The 21,222-nt window shown below is 41.8% G+C and overlaps 1 protein-coding gene across 6 annotated transcripts in view; it reads left to right on the forward strand.

Annotated features, from left to right (window-relative positions):
• The window catches only part of CSGALNACT1 (chondroitin sulfate N-acetylgalactosaminyltransferase 1), a 299,127-nt gene that overhangs the window by 42,194 nt on the left and 235,711 nt on the right, over positions 1–21,222 (forward strand). For 3 of the 6 annotated variants that reach the window (XM_074329582.2, XM_074329585.2, XM_019742120.3), the window contains exon 1: positions 4,980–5,130. The exons of the other annotated variants lie outside the window; for them this stretch is intronic. The gene's annotated coding sequence lies outside the window, so the exon portion shown is untranslated. Of the gene's footprint in view, positions 1–4,979; positions 5,131–21,222 lie in introns of those variants that run through there. 6 annotated transcript variants of the gene reach the window in all.

Below are 21,222 nucleotides of genomic sequence, written 5' to 3' on the forward strand. Positions count from 1 at the left end.
ATTCAGCCATCCTGGCCTTCTTCTGTGCTCTTCAACTTGCCATGAACTTCCCAGGCCCAGGAGCACTTGCTTGTCCTTTTACCAGAATCACTCTGTTCTCTAGTTCAAATTGTACCTCTTCAGATGAGCCGTCCTTGGCCAGCATAGCTAAAAGAGTCCTCCCACCCCTCACCAGACTGAAGCACTGTATCCTTTTTATTTCCTTCTGAGCACTAGAGTCATCTAAAATTGTCTGTTAATTTGTTCACTTGCCTATTGTCTCTCCTCTCCACACTGGAATATAAGCCCCTTGAGGGCAGGACCTTGCTTTCTTGTTTAATCACTGCATTCCTGGTGCCCAACATGGTGCGTGGCCTGATACATATATATAAAATGTTTATTAAATAAGACTGAATTTTAATATCAAAATGCATTGAAGGGCCACTGAGCATAAATTTAAGTCCCTTTTCAAACACCTAAGGAAGAGTTAACTTCTTTCCTGAAAAGCTGTACCTTTCTCTTTGTAAGTGTTTCACCAGAATGTAGGGCAACATGTCCTTGAATCCAGCCCTGGCCCTGTTTCCTGACCTTGCCCTCAGGATCGCCTAATGAATAGTAATAGTAAAAACAAAAATACAGAGACAAACACGTACACAATAATAATAAGCTTTAGGGAACATTCATATACTTTACCTGAGATGAGCTTCTCTTGTGGGATAGGTATGATCACACACACACGTGATGAAACAGGCTAAGGGCAGTTAATGTGTCCAAGAGAACATAGGTGGAAAGTGATGGAATGGGAATGTACACCCATTTTTGGACACCATGAGAGGGATGAGAGAGGGTGTTAGACTTCTTCAGGACTGGGGACACTTGTAGCCCCTCTACTCAGTGCTGACGGCTACGCTCTCGATCGCTGGGCTTCTGTGCTCTCTTGGTTTAAAAACTCACAGGGCGTGGGTAGGATAGTGAGTGGAAATGGAGAAAAGGTGGAGAGAGGTAAGGAGGAGGAAGTCATTCTCACCTCTTCCATCTCACACGGCACTTCTCTTTGCGTTCCACACTGTCTTCGCTGGGTTCCTTTAATGTAATGGTTCATGCACACCTTGTGAATGTGACCTCCCTAACTCGCTGTGAACGCTGAGCAGCAGGTTGTTTAGGTGAAGAGCTGGAGTTACTTGGCTTTATTTCACTTGGTCGGCTTGAGAAGGAAGCCTCCCCTCCTCAGTGTATGGCCGGGAATACCCTAGTCATGGGAGAGCATGAGTTTCAGGAAAAGATCCAAAAATCTGGAGTAGTTGTTAACCGATGGATCAGTTTCAAAGTGCCTGACTAATAGAGATTAAAGTACGTCGCCTTGAACTGGCTTCGTGTGGGCTGTGATGGGATTGGGGCTGCTCTGTGTCTGAGATGGGTGGTGGGCTTGTGGGTGCTGAATTTACCAGTATACTTCATAACTTATATGCATGCACTATATATGTTCCTTTGCATGTGGGAAATATTGCATGGTTCAACCATTAAAACATAAGAAATAAAACAGGACAATGTGATCTGTTACTTTGACCTTCCCTCTGATTCTATCTTCTTCCCCTTCCTTAGTACCTGCCCTTGTCTCTGATTCTGCTTAGCTCCTTGTCTTTTCTCAGCGTGGAGCTATCGTGTATTTTTGTTGTTTATATTTAATATAATTTTAAGGGTGGATTTTAAAAAGCTTGTTAATTAAACATTAGTCTAACATTATTGATTATATTTGTATGTGGCCCCTGAGCAGGTTGACTTTACACCTTGGTTTGCCTGGGACAGTCCCAGGTTGTATCTGCTGTCCCAGCACAATTATTAACAGTGAACGCCTTTGCTCTTAGAAGTGTTCTGACAGGTGATCAATTACAGAGGTCGCCTACACCAGCATGAACTTATCCCTGACTCCCCATTTTTGATTAATGACTCTTTAAATATAAACTGTCCCCATCTTTCATACTGTATTACCATGTTTCCCCGAAAATAAGACCTAACCGGAAAATAAGCCCTACTGTGTTTCCCTGAAAATAAGACCTAGCCAGACCATCAGCTCTAATGTGTCTTTTGGAGCAAAAATTAATATACCAGTATTATGTTATATTACATTATATTATACCCGGTCTTACATTATATTAAAATAAGACCAGGTCTTATATTAATTTTTGCTCCAAAAGACACATGAGAGATGATGGTTTGGCTAGGTCTTATTTTCGGGGAAATACAGTAGGGCTTATTTTCTGGTTAGGTCTTAGTTTCGGGGAAACATGGTAGCATGATTTTTCAGGATGACATCCCCTGAACATAAGCCCTAATGTGTCTTTTGGAGCACAACTTAACATAAGACCCGGTCTTATTTTTGGGGAAACACGGTACCGAGGCTTGTAGAGGTGTCATTCTTCTGGCTGCTAACCTATCCCACATGTGTGTCCTTAATCTAAATTAGGCAGCTTTAGAGCAAGTAGGTTGGTGACAGTTGTCTTATTGGGTCTCTTAGTTCACAGAGCTATTAGTTGAGATTTAAACGTTGTAATCAGTGATGCTCAATTATACTTTTGGATGTAGAACTCCTTGATCTGTCAGCCATCAGAGGATTTCCTGGTTTTGGTACCAGTATTTCCACCCACACTGTTGGTGTTCTCAAATCCTGTTTAACTTCATGCTACTTTTTCTTGAGCAACTACCTTCTGGATTTTCCTGGCTTGGCTGCTTTCAGTCAGTAGATCAGAGAGGCAAGCCTCCTGTTACCCCTCGGTGCTGGTAAGAGCTTCCGCAGGGCCCCCCTCCCGCATTTTTCTCACACATCCTTAAAGTTCCAAATTTCCTTGTGAAGTATTTTTAACTTGAGTACTGTCAATGGTGTTGATTCCACTCAGATAAGATGCAGAGGGAAGTGAGGACCAACCACACAAAGCCTGTGCGGTGGGGGGCAGACCCTGACCTCCAGATGCCCCGAGATGCTGCCACCACAGACATTTATTATCCCTATTTATTCTTTCTCCATGAAAATTATCCCTCTTCTTCCCTCGTGGTTGGAGGCTAAAACGAGGTTCTTCTGGGTATTTTGTGGACTTCAGGCTAGGAATAGGTATTCCTTTAAAACCGATTCAGTATATTCCTGTGTCTGATTTCAGTGCTTGTGTTTTTCACGTTCTTGATGGCCAGCATGACTGCGCCTGACTGCTCCCAGCGGTGACTATCAGCTTCCACGGCAGTTTTCCTTTTAGGAAATAACGTTTCCTTTGAGGATGTTGAGGAAATTCTGTTCCCCACAACACAGATATGGGCTGAGCTGGACTTTGGCTCACACTCCACAGGGACAAAGACTCTTTGCTCTTTTGTGAAATCCCTTCAGAGCCAGTAACAGAATTATCCTGATTAAATGAATTACATATTAAATTGGGGAGGGGTTTGTGGGTTCACTGACAGACAAAGAAAGAGGGGTATAAACTCTCCTCTACGCTGTGGTTTACGTTATAAGGGCTGTGTATGATTGGGGGTGGGGTAAGATGGAGAGCATTTAGAAATCTATTTTTAAACTAAAACAAACAAAAAACAGTATTAGTGGTGCTTTGGGAAAAATCCATCTAACCTCCAATTAACAAGGGTCCAGAAGAGTGTATGACTCAAATGCCCTATTACTTTTCTTATCTCCTCTTTGGCAGCCCATTCACTTATTGCCTTGTTTTTCAAGGGGTAAAGGAGGTGAAAAGAGAGAAGAGAGTGAGACTGTCCAACTGAATTGCCCAATTAACCATTAAATGTGGCTAATTGAGAGCATTCTCGTTCTTTCCTTCAGTCAAAACTTAAAAACAAAACTCTCTCATGTGCAGTGTAGTGTGTTAGGCTTACTGGGGGCTATAAAAGCAAATCAGAATAATCAAATAAAAGATAAAAAAGCAAGTCAAAATAATCAGTAGCTAGCCGATAGCTAGGAAAATGGAATGGTCAGACATCCACACTGTATGGAGGATCCAGAGAGTGGCTTGTGAGATGAGGGAAGAAAAGCAAATCTTAGTCATACCGTGAATGGGCAGTTTCCTAGATAACACCGTTAGCTGTCATTTATCTTGAGGAGAACTGAAATTAGTCATATCTAAGATCTCTAGGTTTGATTATTGTGCACGAGTTGGTTTAAAATATGTTGTTTTAAGTAAATGAATCTGATAACTTTGCATCAATCAGTGAGACTCCCAAGCCACAAAAGGATTCTTTGTATTTGGTTAAACTGTTTCCCTACACAAGATTTTATGTAGTGGGTAGTAGTCCGTCCTCCGGTTACCGGTGGGTCTTAGGACAAGTAGCCCCCTTCTTATGAGGTCACTCCCTTGAGTGGGCTACCTTCTGGGTTTCCCTGAGTTGGATGATTTTGGTCAATGGTCCAGAAAGGCCCGATGTTGGCTGGACCCCTGGGCACTGATAAGAGTTTTTCTGTGGCCTCCTTTCTTCTGCTTTCTAACAGTTTCCCTTTTGTGAACTATTTTTAGCTTGAAGACAGTCCATGGCATTGATTTTGATCAGATAAAACATGGAGGGAGGTGAAAGCATACCAGGAGAGGGAGGGAGCTGAGGAAGGTAAGTTGAGGCGTGGGATCCTGTCCTTGGCCCTAGTCTAGGTGGGGGATGCTGCGTGGCTGGATAACACCCTCTTGGGGAGACTCTGAAACCCAGAGCTTCTCCTCTGCACCAGATCCATGGCAACTCAGCCCTGTCCAGAAGGAGTCACTAATGAGCCAGGGGAGGCATTTGACTTGGGTCTTGAGGGCAAGGTCTGGTGAGGACACAGGGAGCAGGGAGATGGGCGGGACAGATTGTGCAACCAGGTGGACTGAGCAGTATGTGCCCAGGTCTGAGATGGAAAATCCCAGGTGAATACAGGGCACATCAGTGGTTTAGTTTGGCTGGAGAGTTTGGAGTGTGAAGGGGCGTGGTTGGAAAGTGGGAAAGGGGCTGGAGCAGATGTAGGCTAAAGACTGGATTTTGTTCAGGCAACAGAGATCCACTGAAGACATTTGTGAAAGGCTGTGATGTGGTCAAAGCTTCATTTTCGGGAGATGAATGTTGCCGTGGTGGATGGCAGTAAGGGAAGACGTCTGTCAGGAGACTATGTTAATGGTCCACGCAGTATTTAAGGTAACATGTACGGCAGCTAGGAAACCCGCCAAATATTCTGCCAGACCTACAAGAAATAATTTCTCAAATAGAGGAGCAATTTAGGGATGATGTGTAATAAGAATTTTCTTTAATGAATCAGTAAAACTTTTTACAGATTAGTGTATCTGTGGAGATTAGTTTTGCAGTGTATATTAGTCTGTGTGTTTGATATTATTGTTGTGTAGTTAAAAGCATGGATTCTGGAGCCAGACTGACTGGATTCAAAGCCCAGTCTCACCACTTATTAGCCATGAGGTCTTGGGTAAATTACTTAACATTTCTGTGCTCAGTGCCTGCCACCTCGGATGTGTTTCTTTCAGGTTAACGTCGTCGTCATCATCATCCAGTGACATTTATTTATAACAAATTAAGTGTCTTACTTCAGAGCAATGCAGGATCTTTTCAGTATCCTAAGTATACCCCTTTAGAATTTGTGTTTGGCTGAGAGTAACAGATTTTGTCCCCCTTCCCCCGCCTCATCCCACTACATGGTCTTGAACTCCTGAGGATTTATTTCCTTAACATAACAGGAAGACTGGAGGTAGATAGTTGCTGACACTGCTTTGGTGTCTTCAGGATGTCAGGGTAACTGAGATTCCCTTGCTTGGTCTCCTTCCTTCCTGGGCTTATTATGGCTGTCACAACTCCAGCCATCATGTCTGTGTCATTGAAAGAAGAAGAATGAAGGGTAGGAAGTGAAAAGGGTACCTGCGAGTTGATGAATAAGCTCCCTTTAAAATTCCTTCCTAGAAACTCCACCGAAGGACTTCTACTAATATCTATTGTCCATCTCTCCCTTTAAGGGCTGTTGGGAAAAGTAACTTTTCCCAGGCATTTTGCCCCCCTCAAAAATACAGATGTTCTGTTACTACGGAAAAAGGGAAGGATGGATATTGTATGGGCAGCAAGTGGTCTCTGCCACAGTGGGACCTCATGTCAGGAAAGCTACCTCAAGGGCTTCAAGAATTTTGTCTGTTTCTAAGTTAGCCATTGATTGCCTTCTCCAGATTGACAGCTTCTGGTAGTTCAGTCATTAAAATTTTTTAGCATATGTTAAGTTTTTGCCCTTAAGAAGTTTAGTCAAGAAAAAAAGACAATTACAGAAAGAGATGGGAACATAGGATGTTTTGATCTCAATTAATTGTCAGTGTAGGTAAGGTTGGGGGGGGGTCTTAGTTTATACCTAAAGACAGACTTTGTGGGTCACATAGTAGGTGCTTTCTGACTAATGATGAGGAAGGCTTTGTTGTATGGTCCGTATTCTGTCTGTCATATTTCCATCCACAGACAGGTCAACCTTGACAGTAATATAAAAAAAACCACTATAGATATCATCATGAAATGTAGAAAAAAGGAGGAAATTAGCTTGATTCTGTTCATAAGAAAGATTATCAGGCAAGGTTTATACATAAAGAACACAACTGGGCAACAAGTTATAATGATTTGCTTAACCCCAAGTCAGAGTCAAAGTTGGAAGCAGACAAATGAGTGCTATGTAATATCACATACCCAGAAGTAGGAGGTAGGTTACAGGCTCTGATCTGCAGTAAACGATTTATGTAATTTAAAAAACAACTTACCCTCTCTGTGCCTTGTATCTCATTTTAAAATGAGAAATAATACCCACTGAGGTTTTGGTTTAATTGTAATGAAATACACATAACATAAAATTTACCATCTTGACTATTTTTAAATGTATAGTTCATATTGTGTCACTATTACCACCATCCATCTCCAGAACTCTTCATGTTGCAAAACTGAAACTCTGTACCCATTCAACAATAACTCCTCATTCTCCTACCCCCAATCCCTGGTATCCACCTTTCTACTCTGGCTCTATGAGTTTCTACTTTAGATACCTTGTATTAGTGGACTCTTACAGTATTTGTCCATTTGTGACTGGCTTATTTCACTTAGCATGTTTTCAAGATTCATCCACATTGTAGAATGCATCAGAATTCCCTCCCTTTCTAAGGCTGAATGATATTTCGTTGTATGGATAGACATTTTGTTTATGTGTTCATCTGTTTAGGACACTTGGGTTGCTTCCATGTGTTAGCTATGACAAATACTGCTATGAGCATGGTGTACAAATATTTCTTTGAGATCCTGCTTTCAATTTATGGGGGTTTCTACCCAGAAGTAGAATTGCTGGATCATGTAGTAATTCTATTTTCAATTTTTGAGGCCCAACCATGCTATTTTCCATAGTAGCTACACAATTTTACATCCCCACTAGCAACCTTGCCAACACTTGTTATTTTCTGTTTGTTTGTTTGTTTGTTTGTTTGTTTTTTATAGTAGACCTCCTAATAGGTGTGAGGTACCTACTTAAGTTTTAGAGTCATATCAGCAGTGCCTCCAGATTAAGTTATTTTTGAATCACTGCTCCTCTGCTTAATTCTTGTGCCTCCTTTGGCAAATTACTTAGCCTGTGAGCCTCAGTTTCATTTTCTGTACAATATAAATGTTTGTCTGGAAGGGTTGTAGGGATATTGATGAGCTAACACCCTATGCTATGTGCTTACTCAAGTATTAATTTTATTGCCCTGGAAAAGCTAAAAGCATTAATACATGTGCATTTTTGTTAATATTCCCATTGTTCCTAGCTGTAGGTTTCCTCTCACATCCTAACCCAAAACATGGTATTTCCAAAGTGTTATGGTACAAAGAGCATTCATCTGGTACAAAGAACAGACATCGTGGAACTGAATTCTAGCTTTCCCATTTTCTAGTTGAGGGACCACGGGTAAATTTCTTATTTTCTTTACCTGTAAAAAAGGCGTAGCAGTGGACGCCTCACAGGACTGGTCATTTGCAACAATCTCTCTCTGCCCCTGTCACCCCCTCAACAGGCTGGATTTTTTTCCAGTTTCATTGAGATATTGTAGGCATACAACACATGGAAGTTTAAGGGGCACGATGTGATGATTTAATACATGTATATATTGCGAATTGGTTACCATAGTGAGGTTAGCTAACACTGCCATCCCCTCACGTAATTACCATTTTTGTGTGTGGTTATAACATTTAAGATCTACTCTCTTGAAGTATATAATATTAAAATATTATACCCGTAGTCACCAGTTAACCATAGTCACCATGATGTACATTAGGTCCCCAGAACTTATTCACCCTTTAGCTGGGAGTTTGTACCCTTTGAGCAATGTCTCCCCATTTCCCCCACCCCCTTAGCAACCACCATTCTACTTTCTGTTTCTATGAATTCAGCTTTTTTATATTCTGCACTTAAGTGACCACTTAGCATAATATCCTCAAGGTCTACCCATGGTGTTGCAAATTGCAGGATTTTATTCTTTTTTTATGGTGGAATAATATTATGTTGTATATATATCACAGGTTTTTTTTATGAATTCATCCACTGATGGCACTTAGGTTGTTTCTGTGTCTTGGCTCTTGTGAATAATGCTGTAGTGAACAGGTGGTACAGATAGCTCTTCGAGATAGTGTTTTCATACCCAGAAGTGGGATTCCAACAGCTTACATTTTGCTGCCACCTTGTAAACTTCCCATTTACTCTTCACCCCCTAAAGTTTAAGTTTCCCTGAAAACGTCTCTGATGCTCTCGCTTTCTAATGGCCAAATCTAGAGATGGTCTCCATCTTCCTTTTTGCAGCATTTGTCAGTGTTTATCATTCCATTCCTGACCTTCCTCCTTGGTTCTTGGGACACCATTTCTTGTTGGTTTTCCTTCCCCTTTAGATCGTTCTCTCAGTATATGGTTTCTCCCCTTCCTCTAATCCTTCTTCCTTTCTCCAGGGGGGCAAATTACCCACCACATAATCTCTGATGACCCTGGAATCTGTATTTCAAGACCTCCTTTTCTGAACTGCAGACTCCTCCTTTCAACTGCTTCTGAGCTCCTTAAAGTCAATGTGTCCCAAAGTAAGCTCATCACCTCCTGCTCCACTCCGCCCCGGTGACAGCCTTGCAGCAGCTGGGCCCAGTGTCGTGCTTGCTGGCGCTCCATTCCCGGAATGCCGGTGCCACTCACTCTCTGATGCTCATCCCCACCCCAGGTGCACTTGGTCCCATCTCTAGATTTTCCTGATGGTTAATCTTGCTGTTCCTTCTGTTCTACTTCTGTCCAGCCCTGCCATTTTGTGCCTAGTTATCTTGTAGGGAATATCGCCAGATGTCCCCCAATGCTAATCTGGCTCACTGTTCTGTCTAAAGCCCTTCCAGGTTCATTACTACATCTCTGCCTGAATTCCCATGATGGAGATCAGTCCCACCATTCATCATTTACCAAGGCCAGAGATCTGGGTGTCATTCCTGACTCCTCCTCGTTTCTTTCCCTGTGGCCCGTAGCTAAGGGTCACTATGACGGTGAAACTGCTTCCCCAGGGCTCTTAAGTCCTCACCTCCTCTGTATCTTCACCACCATTTTTCTTTTTCTGTGATCAGCTCTCCTTGTGGCCCCTTATCTAGTCTTTTTGTCCCCATCTTTGCCTTCTCCTGGCTGTCCTCCACTCTGCTGCTAGATTGTACCATGCTGATGCTCTCAGCTGCTTAAAACTCGGGCGTCCCCTTGTTTGTGTGACCAAGGACCAATTCCTGTGAATGGCACACACAAGCCCTGTGCGATTTGTTCTCACCATCTTCATCTCCTGTCTCTCAACCCTTCACTTTCGAGCTGCACCAGGCCACTCCGGGTTGTTTTTCATGCTTGTATTCATTTGCCTGTACTAGTTTCCACCGGGAAGGCTCTCTTTCCACCTTGTCTTCCTGGGAAATTCCCACTATTCATTTAAGATTTAGCTCCGTCACAGCCCTTTCTGTCATAATGAGAGCAGCTAACTATTGCATGTGCTTTCCACATATCAGTCACTGTTCTAAATGCTCTATGTGAACTTGCTGAGTCCTTACAACAACCCTCTTGTGGTACCGGTGGGGTAGTCACCATTATTGTCATCACTCTCATTTTACAGTTGGGAAATGGAGGCACAGAGAGGTTAAATGTCTTACCGAGAGTCACACAGATAGCACGCAGCGCCCTGGGATCTGAAAGAGGCATTCTGATTCTAGGCCATGCGCTCTTAACCACCAGCTCTGTCAGATGGAGGTGGCCACTTCCTCCTCGTACTGCCCTGTCCCCACCTGACTCAGAGCTCTCTTTCCCATGGCATCAGCATACTCTCTTCCAAGTACACAGTAAGCCCCTGGAGGGCAGGCCTGTTTTTAAGTCACTCTTGTATTCCTGGTGCAGGCACCCCAACTTGCCCATTTCTGTATCCCCCTGGTCTAGTGAAGCACCTGGCATGTGGTACATACTCTTCAAATATTTTTTTGAAAGAATAACTGAGGAAATATAATGAATGTTATTAGTTGGATGAATGATTAGTGAAAACATTTTGTAATGTGTAAAGCAGGGTTGGCCAACTATAGGCAAAGCTGGCCGGTTTCCTCTTTTTGCACTGCCCACGAGCTAGGAATAGTTTCTGCCAATGAATATTTACAGTCGATCTGACGGTAGGGAACTAACTCTAAACCTCAATTAAGTGAAATGTTATCCCTCCCCAAAGAATTCTGTTCTTCCTTATCAGTAGGTCAGTTATTACTACCTGTTGAATTTTGTCAATAACAAATTTGAGGAAATTTGTGTGCTCTCTTGTTTCATAAGTACTACATACCATGTTTCCCCCAAAATAAGACCTACCCTGAAAATAAGCCCCAGTTAAGATTGTCAGTCAGACGGACGCATTTAGTACATTATGACTATTTTCCAGAAGAAGACGACATAACTGTATTTGAATAAATATAGATTGTTGTACATGGAAAAAATAAGACATCCCCTGAAAATGTGCCCAAATGCATCTTTTGGAGCAAAAATTAATATAAGACCTGGTCTTATTTTCAGAGAAATATGGTATAAGACCCGGTCTGATTTTCAGGGAAACATGGTAACAACCACAATTTTGCCTCTTGGCCCACAAACCCTAAAATATTTACTCTTTGGTCTTTTACTAGTAAAATTTGCTGATTCTTGCTCAAAGAGCTTTTTAAATAAGGTTACTGTTGTTGTTATTACTATGATGGGTGGGTATTAAAAAATGTAAAATGGTTTGGGCATACTTGTCTCATTAAATGGGATAAAATTTGTGAAACACTGGGTAGCAAGTGCTAAACAAATGTTGTTTTTCTCTTTTCTGTTTCTAGACCTAATTTAGGGTAATGCATAGTTGGTTGGTTTGAGGGTAGGTGACTTAAATAATATGGTGCACAATGTCTTGCTTCACTAGGTTATACTGGGGGTTAGTTAGTAGGGTTTAGAAGAGATTGTATAAAATTTAAGTTGGAAACAGAATCTTTTCCACATTGTTGGGTCCCCAAATCCCTGATGACAGTAGTCTGGACTGCAGGATAGCTAATTATTCATGATGCCTCAGAAAAAAGGCAAAACTCAAATGGAGCCATAAGCTATTCTTTGTACACATTTTTCAAAAACGGCTGTAAGCCTATGTCTGCCATACATATTTTTGCTACTGGTCTCAGATCTTAAGTCTTTAAAAATTTATATTCGGAATGTTTTTCTGTGCACTTTTTATTTTATTAAGGAGAAACTATAAATAAAACTGAACAATGCCATCGTTTTTCATTAGCTCTAATGGCTTTGTGACAGGATGAAAGCTTATGTAGTGTAATGTTTGATTTTTTTTCTTCCTCAAATGCTGTAGGGCTAGATCATTTAGAAATATTACAAAATCTTCTGTACTGAAGGAAAAAGCTTTCGCTTCCAAATTAAAAAAAAAAAAAAGCACACAGAAAAGACATGTGCATTACATCATGTGAAATGTTAGTAACTTTTGGAAGCTATTCTATTAGGTTGGTGCAAAAGTATTTGCGGTTTAACAGGTTAAAAATAATGGCAAAAAAACCTCAATTACTTTTGCACCAACCTGATAAAGCACACATATTCCTTTGCCTTTACATTGTTGTTTCTTTTATATTCACAGCCTTTGCCCAAGCTGCAACATAGCCTCCAAAATAATTTTAGAAATTTAAGGGCCAGTGTTTTTATTTCATTATGCTTCATATTTACCTTCAATTAAAACCTACACTTCTTAGGTTATTATTCTGGAGCCATTTGTACAGTCATTTTATTTTTAAATATTTTATTGAGGTAACTTTGGTTTATAATATATGTTTCAGGTGTGCAACGTTATAATTTGACATCTGTCTACACTCCAGCGTGCTCACCGCCAAAGGTCTAGTTTCCATCTGTCACCACATAATTGACTCCCTTTATCCCTTTCGCCCTCCCTCCACTAGGCTTCCCCTCTGTTGTCTGCCACTATGAGTTCTTTTTGTTTTTGTTTTTTATATTCCACATATGAGTGAATTAAAATGCTCTTTGCCTTTTTCCGTCTGACTTATTTTACTTAGCGTAATACCCTCAAGGTCCATGTTGTCACAAATGGCAGGATTTCACCTTTTTTTTAGGACTGAGTGGCATTACACTGTATATATAAACCACATATTCTCTATCCATTCATCTGTTGACACTTTGTTTCAAGCAATATCTTGGCTAGTGTAAATAATGCTGCAATTAACATATAGGTGTGCACATATCTTTTCAGATTAGTTGTATAGTCATTTTAATCGGAACAGTTTAGGCCTGGAGGAGGCCAACCACGTTGTTTACAAGGAAGAAAATGAAGCCAGGAGAGAGATTATGAAACACACATGATCTTACAGTTAAACAGTGGCAGAGCAAAGAAAGGAGCCAGGACAAGACCCCTATGCTAAAATTTCCTAATTGAAAAATTTTCCCTTTTGTAAGTTTTCAGGGATGAAATCATCCAGAAACATGAGTGGGAAAAAAAAAATAAAAGTCCAAATTCTTATTTTTGAAATTAAGTTATTATGATTTAAACTATTTCCAATTATATAGAAACTTGAAATTAAGTCAGTGGTTTTAGGAAAATAGTAACAATGTACTTTGAAAGTGCACTGAATCGATGTTTCTGTAGACAGATTTTATTAGGACTTTACATCATCATTGTTCACTATGTTAGGGGATGTTAAAATACTACTCTTGGCACCCAAATATGAAGTGAGATGGGAATCCTGTGTCAGCCCAAGGGCTCCTCAGCATCTGGTTTCCCAGGCTTGTCAAATAGGAGGGGTGCTGGCTGTTTGCAGACATGGTGCGTCTGGGTGCCATCTTTGCTGCACAGACGGTGTGGCACAAACTCTTGGGGACCTCGTGCATTTGTGCAGTGGATCGTTTTAGAAAATAACGTGTAAATCTGTGCCTCTTTTTTTGTCTTTCTTCTTTTTACTTACGTAATATTTCTTAAGACAATCCCCTGCATTTGCTTAAGGGCAAACTGAGAATAGCTGAGTAATCACAAAAGGGCTCAAAAACACATATTAAGGTAGTGCATCACTTGTAGCAGTTTATTTAACATGTAAGGTAACTGGCACCCTTTCCTATTCTAGAAGGTCTCATGGACACTAGTTCCAAAGCTGTAGTAGTAGTGCAGTATGCAACGTGTATAACTATAGTGCTTGTCTGTCCAGGAAAGTCACTCACTGCATTTGCCAATCCTGGTTCTGATTCCAAGCCAACAACACCATGATCTGTGTTATATGCAATTGTCTCTGTTTTCATATATATATATATATATATCTTTTTGAAAAACTGATTGAGACTTGAACTTTCTAAGGTTGGTCATTAATGATAGTTCAGTGATTTGTTGTTGGAATGCAAGACTTGAAATGGGGGCAGATCTCTCTGCAAAACTTGAAGCATTAAGCATGGACAGTCATTAATACTGTACATTCTGCACTTATGTGTGTAGTTGCCGATAGCATCATCATTTTCTGGAACGCTGTGTTCTGACTCTAATTTCTTCATCTGTTGAATCTTTCTAGCCAAAAGAAAGTGGAATATTGTGAAAATATCAGGTGACTTTGGGGCAGTTAGATATTTCAAATCACACATTTACTTTTGCCTATTCATCAGTGGTGTATGGTTGCTCCAGGAAAAAGTTTACAATGTAAAAATATGTATTGAGAACCTCAGTGTGTGTGTTACCAAGTTCAAGGAAGGACAGGTGGCAAATGCCAATAGAGACTGTCTAGTCCCCGATAGAGCTGGAGTTAGGTGGGTTTCAAGGCTGGTTGGTCGGGGCTGGGGTTGGTGTCAGGGCACAGTTGCATGGGCTGGTGTCAAAACTGGTTGATCATAGAGAAGTGAGAACTAAAGGCCTAGATATGAACAGGGGCTCCCCATAAGACAAGACAGCACTAAGGAAAGTGTTGGGTAGGAAGCTGAGTCAGTTGGGCAAGCATCAGGTAAAGCACAATCAAGACTGAAGATGTGAGAGGAAACTGCATTAGTCATGGCCCATGCCATCAAATAGAAGCCCTTTAATGCAAGGACTTAGTTATGAAAGTCTTTGGAAGCTCTGAAAGCCAAATAGGGGCCGATGAAGTCAGCCAGAGATGAGCAATAGCAGGAAACCACTACCACCTCTGAGGCTGGTGGAAAAAAGAGCAAAGGGAGTGTGGTTACTGGAGGCTAAGAGCCGGATCTCCACAGAAGCTCCCAGACACAGCTAGGACCAGGGAGGGAAGGCCTGTCTGAGGGGAGCTGAAACCATGGAGAAGACAAAGCCACTGCTGGGGAGCCTGGAAAGGTAATTTGCAGTGGGGAAAGGCAGGGAATGGGTCAAACTGGTAACAGACATACGACAGCACATAGGCACAGGCTGGGGCAGGGTTGGAGGGAGGCTCACTGGGAGGTCATAGCCTAACGGATTTCTACTGGAGCAGCAGAGCAAGTGTTTCAGGGAGGGTTGAAGAACCTGGAGCATCAGATTTCTCTGATTTTCCAAGGCTTGTCCCTGAGAGCCCTTCTTGTGTCAGGTGACCGTGGTTCTTCTCCAGTCCACTGGAAGCTCAGCCAGATTTGGCAGAGGTGGCACCTTTTCAGGATGCAGGCACTCTTGTTAGATTCCTATCCCGTGTGAAGGCTCAGCAGCTGGACTTTGACAAGGGCTCCCATAAACCTGCCTTTAAGTGGTTGAGACTCTCTGAATGAGTGATAAACAACTCCGTGACAATGAGTATTAAAATAAGGAAAAATTCTATATAAAAAGGCTCCTTTCATGCCTTTATGTACTGGATGGCTACAGAAGTAACAATTTTCTGAGGTATATACAAATTTCAGCCATAAATTAGAACATCTTCCGGTCTCTGTCTCCCTTCCAGTCACTCTGTACAGAAAAATTGCCAATTTTAATCCTCCCATTATCATCATTACATCTCCACTGTCATCATCACAGACATTGAACACACTGTAAGTAGAACATTATATTATCTGCATTGCAGAGAAGGGAGGAGGTAAGCTGACTCAGTCTGGCTATTTGTAACAATGAAAACAATTGTTTATTGAACTATTAATATATGCAGGTCATTGCTTGGGTCAGCTGTTGGTGTCCCCTCCAGGCCTGGACCATCATTAGGGCTTTGGTTCTGCAGGACCCATTGCTGCCATCCTTGGTGTGCCAGGCCATTGATCACTTGTGGAATTTGTAGTTTGGTCTTCCAGTTCTGGTGAATTTCTCTCTTAAATTTTATTCTTTGGTGACAATGAATTGGTGAGTAACATTTTTTAAAAAACTGGACCCTGTGTGGATTGGTTAGTGGATTTTTACCTTTTGGTACAAATGCCCCTGCTGGCTGAGGCTGGTGGGTTGTCTGAGGCAGTGAGAAATCCCACTTTTTGGCATTCAGGCAGGGACGCTTTGCATGACCAGCTGAACTCTGTGCTGGGTCCTTCTCTGCCAGCACTTACCACCATGATCAGACATCTCTCCTTCTATGTCAGTGTGTGGGCTGTTGCCAGGCATTTTGTTTCACAATGAACCAAGGAAGGATATCTTTAATAAAATCAGTCTCCCATGTTGATGGATGTTGCAGCCTTCCCCAGTGACCTTCACAGAGTCATGAATTCTCCTCATCCCTGATCTCAAATACCTCATCAACAAATTCTACCTATTTTCTAAGTCATCCATTGAACAAAATAGCCCACAGGAAGACCCGGGGCTTGAAGGATTAAAAAAGGGTGAGAAAGTGTGCATAACACACCACCTCCTTCCCTACTGGATTTCGATTATATATTAATTATTAATTCAGAGTATCTTTATTTTTCCATCTACAAACTGCAAATGTGAACTCCAGCCATGTATTTTTAAAGAGCTCTACTATGATCATGTGACTTTGAATAGCTCATGTAGTTTTTTACAAGTGGGCTTTGCTTATAAAGGAAAAAGCTGTTTTATATATGGTTTCTATTTTTTCATTTTGGTAAATTGTAGCCAGATTCTGAGGTAGGAGAAATGTGAGCTATTTGCTGTCAGCTAGTTCTATATATCACATTTGCAGTAGCTTCTATTATGTTTCCTTTGCAGAAATAGTGAGTTAAGACCCAAAGTGGAGAAATCTATGTCCTGGGAACTGGATTAGATCAGAAAAAATGATGAATTTCTAACAATATAGATAATCTGGATAATAAAGATGTAAAAACAGTTTTACTTGGCTATAAATGCATTTAATGCTGCCATCTGGAAAGAAAAGATGTAAAATTATATTTTCTGTTACTTAGAAATCGATTCCAAAAGTATTCATGTATAAATTACCCAGTCAATATTAGGCAATCTGTTAGAAAATAACTGCTTTTGATCTTTTTTTTGAAACACAGTTTTATTCGGATTCTGGTAAATTTGTACCAGTAGTTTTCCAGTTGACTTTAAAATATAGTATTGTATTTTATATGATGGTCTTAATGCATAGAAAATTCTCACAATATTTCTTTTAGAATTTTTACCAAGAAGCCAAGGTCTTCTATAGTCCTGTATATTAGTTATTGCTGCATAGCAAACCTTCCCCTAACATAGTGATTCAGAACAACAATAGTCATTTATTGAATTCACAAATAGGTAATTTGGTCAGAACTTGGCATGGAAGGTTTGCACATCATGTACATCGGGGGAGGGGGAGTGTTTCACTAGAGGGAGGGGGCTGAGAAGAATGGGAGGGTGGGGGAGGAGGGGCAAGAGAATCCTCTTCCAAGATGGCTGCTCACATGGCTGGTGAGTTGACTCTAGCTGTAGTAGACTGGGAACTCAACTGGAACTGAGGGCTAGGGGGCCTACATTTCTGTTCACTTAAGACACTCCATGGGTTGCCTGGGCTTTCTCATACCACGGTAGCTGGGTTCCAAGAGCAATCACCCCAAGAGAACCAGATAGCAAGCTATGATGTGGTCTTCATGACAACCTTGGAAGTCTCCTGACATTCCTTCTGCTGGGCTTTGTTGGTGAGCCAGTAGTGAGGGGTGGGGATGATAGACTCTACTTGTTGATGAGAAGAGTGCCAAAGAGTTTGACGACATGTTTTAAAACTGCCACACCCTAATAGGAGCCTCTGATGAACATTTAACGGTGGCTTCTGAATGAAAGCCTTTTGGTCCCTTATTGATAGGGTGAGGCTGCACTGCTACCCATAATTACGTGGCCTGATTGGACTCCATCTTGGCCCATTAGTTAGGTCCATGCTGAACAGTGTTCATCAGGTTTGCAGAGCGGTGGGCCCAGGTGAGCTTGGGGAGGGCAGTCTTGTTGGGGTGGCAGGGATGGAAGTCAGACTGCAGGGCTACCAGAAAATTTGAATGAATGATGATGATGATGATACAGCAGTTATGGATGGTCCTTTCAAAATGTTTAGCCGAGATAAGAAGAGAGAAATGGCAATAAAAAGAGGGTGAGAGTGGGCTACAAGAGCTTTCATTTTCTTTTTTTTTGTATTTTTTCTTTTTCAAGGATGGGAGAATTTGTACAGTGTAGGAGAAGAGCCAGTACAAAATGTAAGGTGGTATTTTCCCCATTCACCTATGTGACTTAATTTCTCTTCTAGATTTTCTTAAGTGCAGAGATCCTGGCACAGTGCTGTACACAATAGGCACTTCATAAACATTTGCTGTAGAACAAAGGAATTCCGCCAGTAGAAAAACATTGTGCACGGTGATTGCTCACCACCTGTGGTAGCTAGCCGTTTTCCTTCCCCTTCAGTGTGTGGCTGTTGGCCTGCTGTTTTGTTTTACAATAGACTAAGGAAATTTTAAGTAAAAACCAATTTTCCACGTTGATGGATGCTGAGCCAGCCCTAGTGACCTTCACTGGAATTCCTGGGTTCTCTCACCCTTACCTCAGAGACCGCACCAACAAACCACCCATTTCCCCCCAATCACCTGAAACACAACAGCCGTTAGGGAGACCCAGGGCTTGTATGGCTTCAGGAGACCAAATACTGATCTAGTCAGAGAGTCATTTTCACTGGAGTGCAAAATGGTTATCCATAAAGTAGAGACTGGATACCTACTTCAAAGAGATGTTGTGAGTGAGGTTGTGAGATTGATGGCTTTTGTAAAAGCACTTTCTAAACTGTAAAAACTGTAAACTGCAGAGCACTATAAAAATGTGAGGAACTGATTATTTTTAGTTCCTTAGGCCAGTGTGGGTGTTTACATTTTATTAGAAACATGATTTTTTTTTTCTCTCTCTCTGAGGGTCATATAGTGTCTGCTTCAGTCACTTTTTCATTTTTTGACTTATATAAGAAATTGGCCTAGAAGTGTCAGCAATTGAAAAATTGCAATGGTTTTTTGCTTCATGACCTACCATTGTAATGGACGCAGTAATAACAGTGCTTTCTATATGGAGTCTATTTCTTTTTTTCCTAAGGAGTAAAAACCACTGACTGAAGTAAATAAAGGAAGAGTAATGTTTCATTTGTGAACCGCGTATCTTTAGAAGCCAAATTTTGTTTGACACATGAGCAATGGGTGAAGACATTTCAGGAATCATTCATATTAGTGTGGCGATGGTCTGAGGCACACCACGTGTAGAGAGTAATGTCATTCAGTTTGTAATTTGTGCTAATTAACTGCTATAGGAAAGGAATTTCAGGTTTAGTTAATTTCCTTTTTCAATATTTGCGCCACACTGGTACACCACTACACATTTAGATTATTGTGATACACGCATATATAATATTTTTAAATAAAGCATCTCTTTTAGAGCAACTATAATCTTTTCTAAACCAAAATTCCTAATGGGAACAAAGAATGAGACACGAGTTGTGCATTTATTTCCTAAGTTTTTCTGCTCAGCGGAGGAAGCGTGTGTGTTGAAGTGATCATATATAGAGATTGATGAGGAAATGTTTGGCTGAGGAATTTGTGGTTTAGGGTGGTAACTGGCGAAAAGCTCATTGGTGGTTTGGAGGCCTCAATGATGTGTACTTCATTCTAGTAGAGCAGAAGTCCCTCTATGGTCATACTGTGCACATTTTCGCAGTTATCAATACTGTGAATAAAGTGAAAGTGCAATAATAACATTTAAATAACAGAGAGGGCATTTAAAAAGCTTAGCTTTAGTGTTAGCATTTCCTACCACGTGCACTCTGTGTTGTATACGATTTTGTCCCTGACAGAAATTTCTGTGCCAAGTGTGACAGGTAGACATATGTGACTAAGTTGGACATGGAGTCAGAGAAGGGAGAGACAGAGGTAACTGATTACGGGCCCCATTTCTAGTCCTGCAGCCATGATGACTCTGTTCCCTGTTATTTCCCAGGGTGTTACTGGATTGATGCTGTCCCTCTCTGGGGTTGCTACCTTCCCAACTGCTCTGGCCTGGCAAGCTTGTCTTCTTTTGTGCTAATGAGGGGTGAGGGAGAGGTGGTGCGAACCCCAGTTTGTGGGGAAGCCTGAGTTCTATGTGGCTGATGTTTCCATGTGATCCGAGTGTGGCGTTCAGACCAGCGCTCACATTTGTTTTGGCTTTTGCTGTCATTTCTGTTTCCATGACGCCCTGTCTGTCTGTCGTTTTGGTAGGAGGCAGGCATTGGCCTGATGGGGCACAGACACACCTCCCAACACAGCCTATCTGGAACTTTGAGTCTTGAGTGGGCAGTTCAGAGAGGAAAGATGATGGGATCTGTTTATGGCAGTGACAGCAGCACTCCTGTGGGCTGCCTGGATCCTTAAGAGGGTGACTCCTATGGATCAAGTGAGAGTGAGCTTTAGCCAGTCTTCTAATGTTTTCCCAAGCTGGCAAGTGTTATTTGCAGCCTGTTACCAAGAGTCCTGAGTGACATAGAGACCTGCTGGGTCACCTCCACGTTGCCTTCGGTTTCGTACTCTTTGTTGCCTTCCCTTTTGGAGGCATTAATCAGTCTCCCCGCTCCTTGGGTGGAGCATGAGGCAGAACACGGACGTTTCCCATCCTCCATTAGCCATGGCTGGTTTACTGGAGGAAAAGACCCAGTGTTCTCTTGCCTTTGTTGTGTATGACTAGCGAATGTCATCACTGTTGTTTTACCTTTGTGAGACACCTCACAGTTCACTAGAGCATGTAGGTACCTGATTGTTTTGATGTCTTAGTCTAGGTAGATACTATTATTCAAGCTGTACAGGTGATCGCATGACCTCAATGAAGCTGACTGACTTGTCCAAGGTCATTCAGTTGTTAACTAGCAGAAATAGAATGTTAACCCAGGCCTCCTGGTCCCAAACCACTTCCTCCTGCTCAGTCTGATATGTCAACGTTAGCCTTGTAATGAGACATCCTTCCGTGAAAGACCATGCTGACTAGATTGGGAAATCTCAGCGACCAAGAGTTGCAGATGAGGAATATTTGAGCAAAAATAGTTACCAGTTGGTGTGGGTACCACAGGCAGCCCTGTTCTGAGTCCCCCCCGGTGGTTCTTGTTCAGTTCCATGACCTGGGAAGGTCAGGGGCTCATCGGCTGAACACCTTCTATCCCACTTCTGCATTTGGGACAACACTGGGCCCAGCAATGGTGATGGGCAAGGAGCAGGATCTATACCCCGGTCCTTCCCTCTTGTCCAAATCCATCAGCAGCTTGTTCAGTCCTACAGGCCTGCATGACAGGTCAGCTCCCAAGTCTGGGTAGTTTACTTTGAAACTGCTCCTTTTACAGAGCCATTTAATACCAAGAACTAATTAATACATC

The sequence above is a fragment of the Rhinolophus sinicus genome, chromosome 16, assembly GCF_057876585.1.
Source record: "Rhinolophus sinicus isolate RSI-liver-muscle chromosome 16, RSI-T2T, whole genome shotgun sequence".
NCBI classification, from domain to species: Eukaryota; Metazoa; Chordata; class Mammalia; order Chiroptera; family Rhinolophidae; genus Rhinolophus; species Rhinolophus sinicus.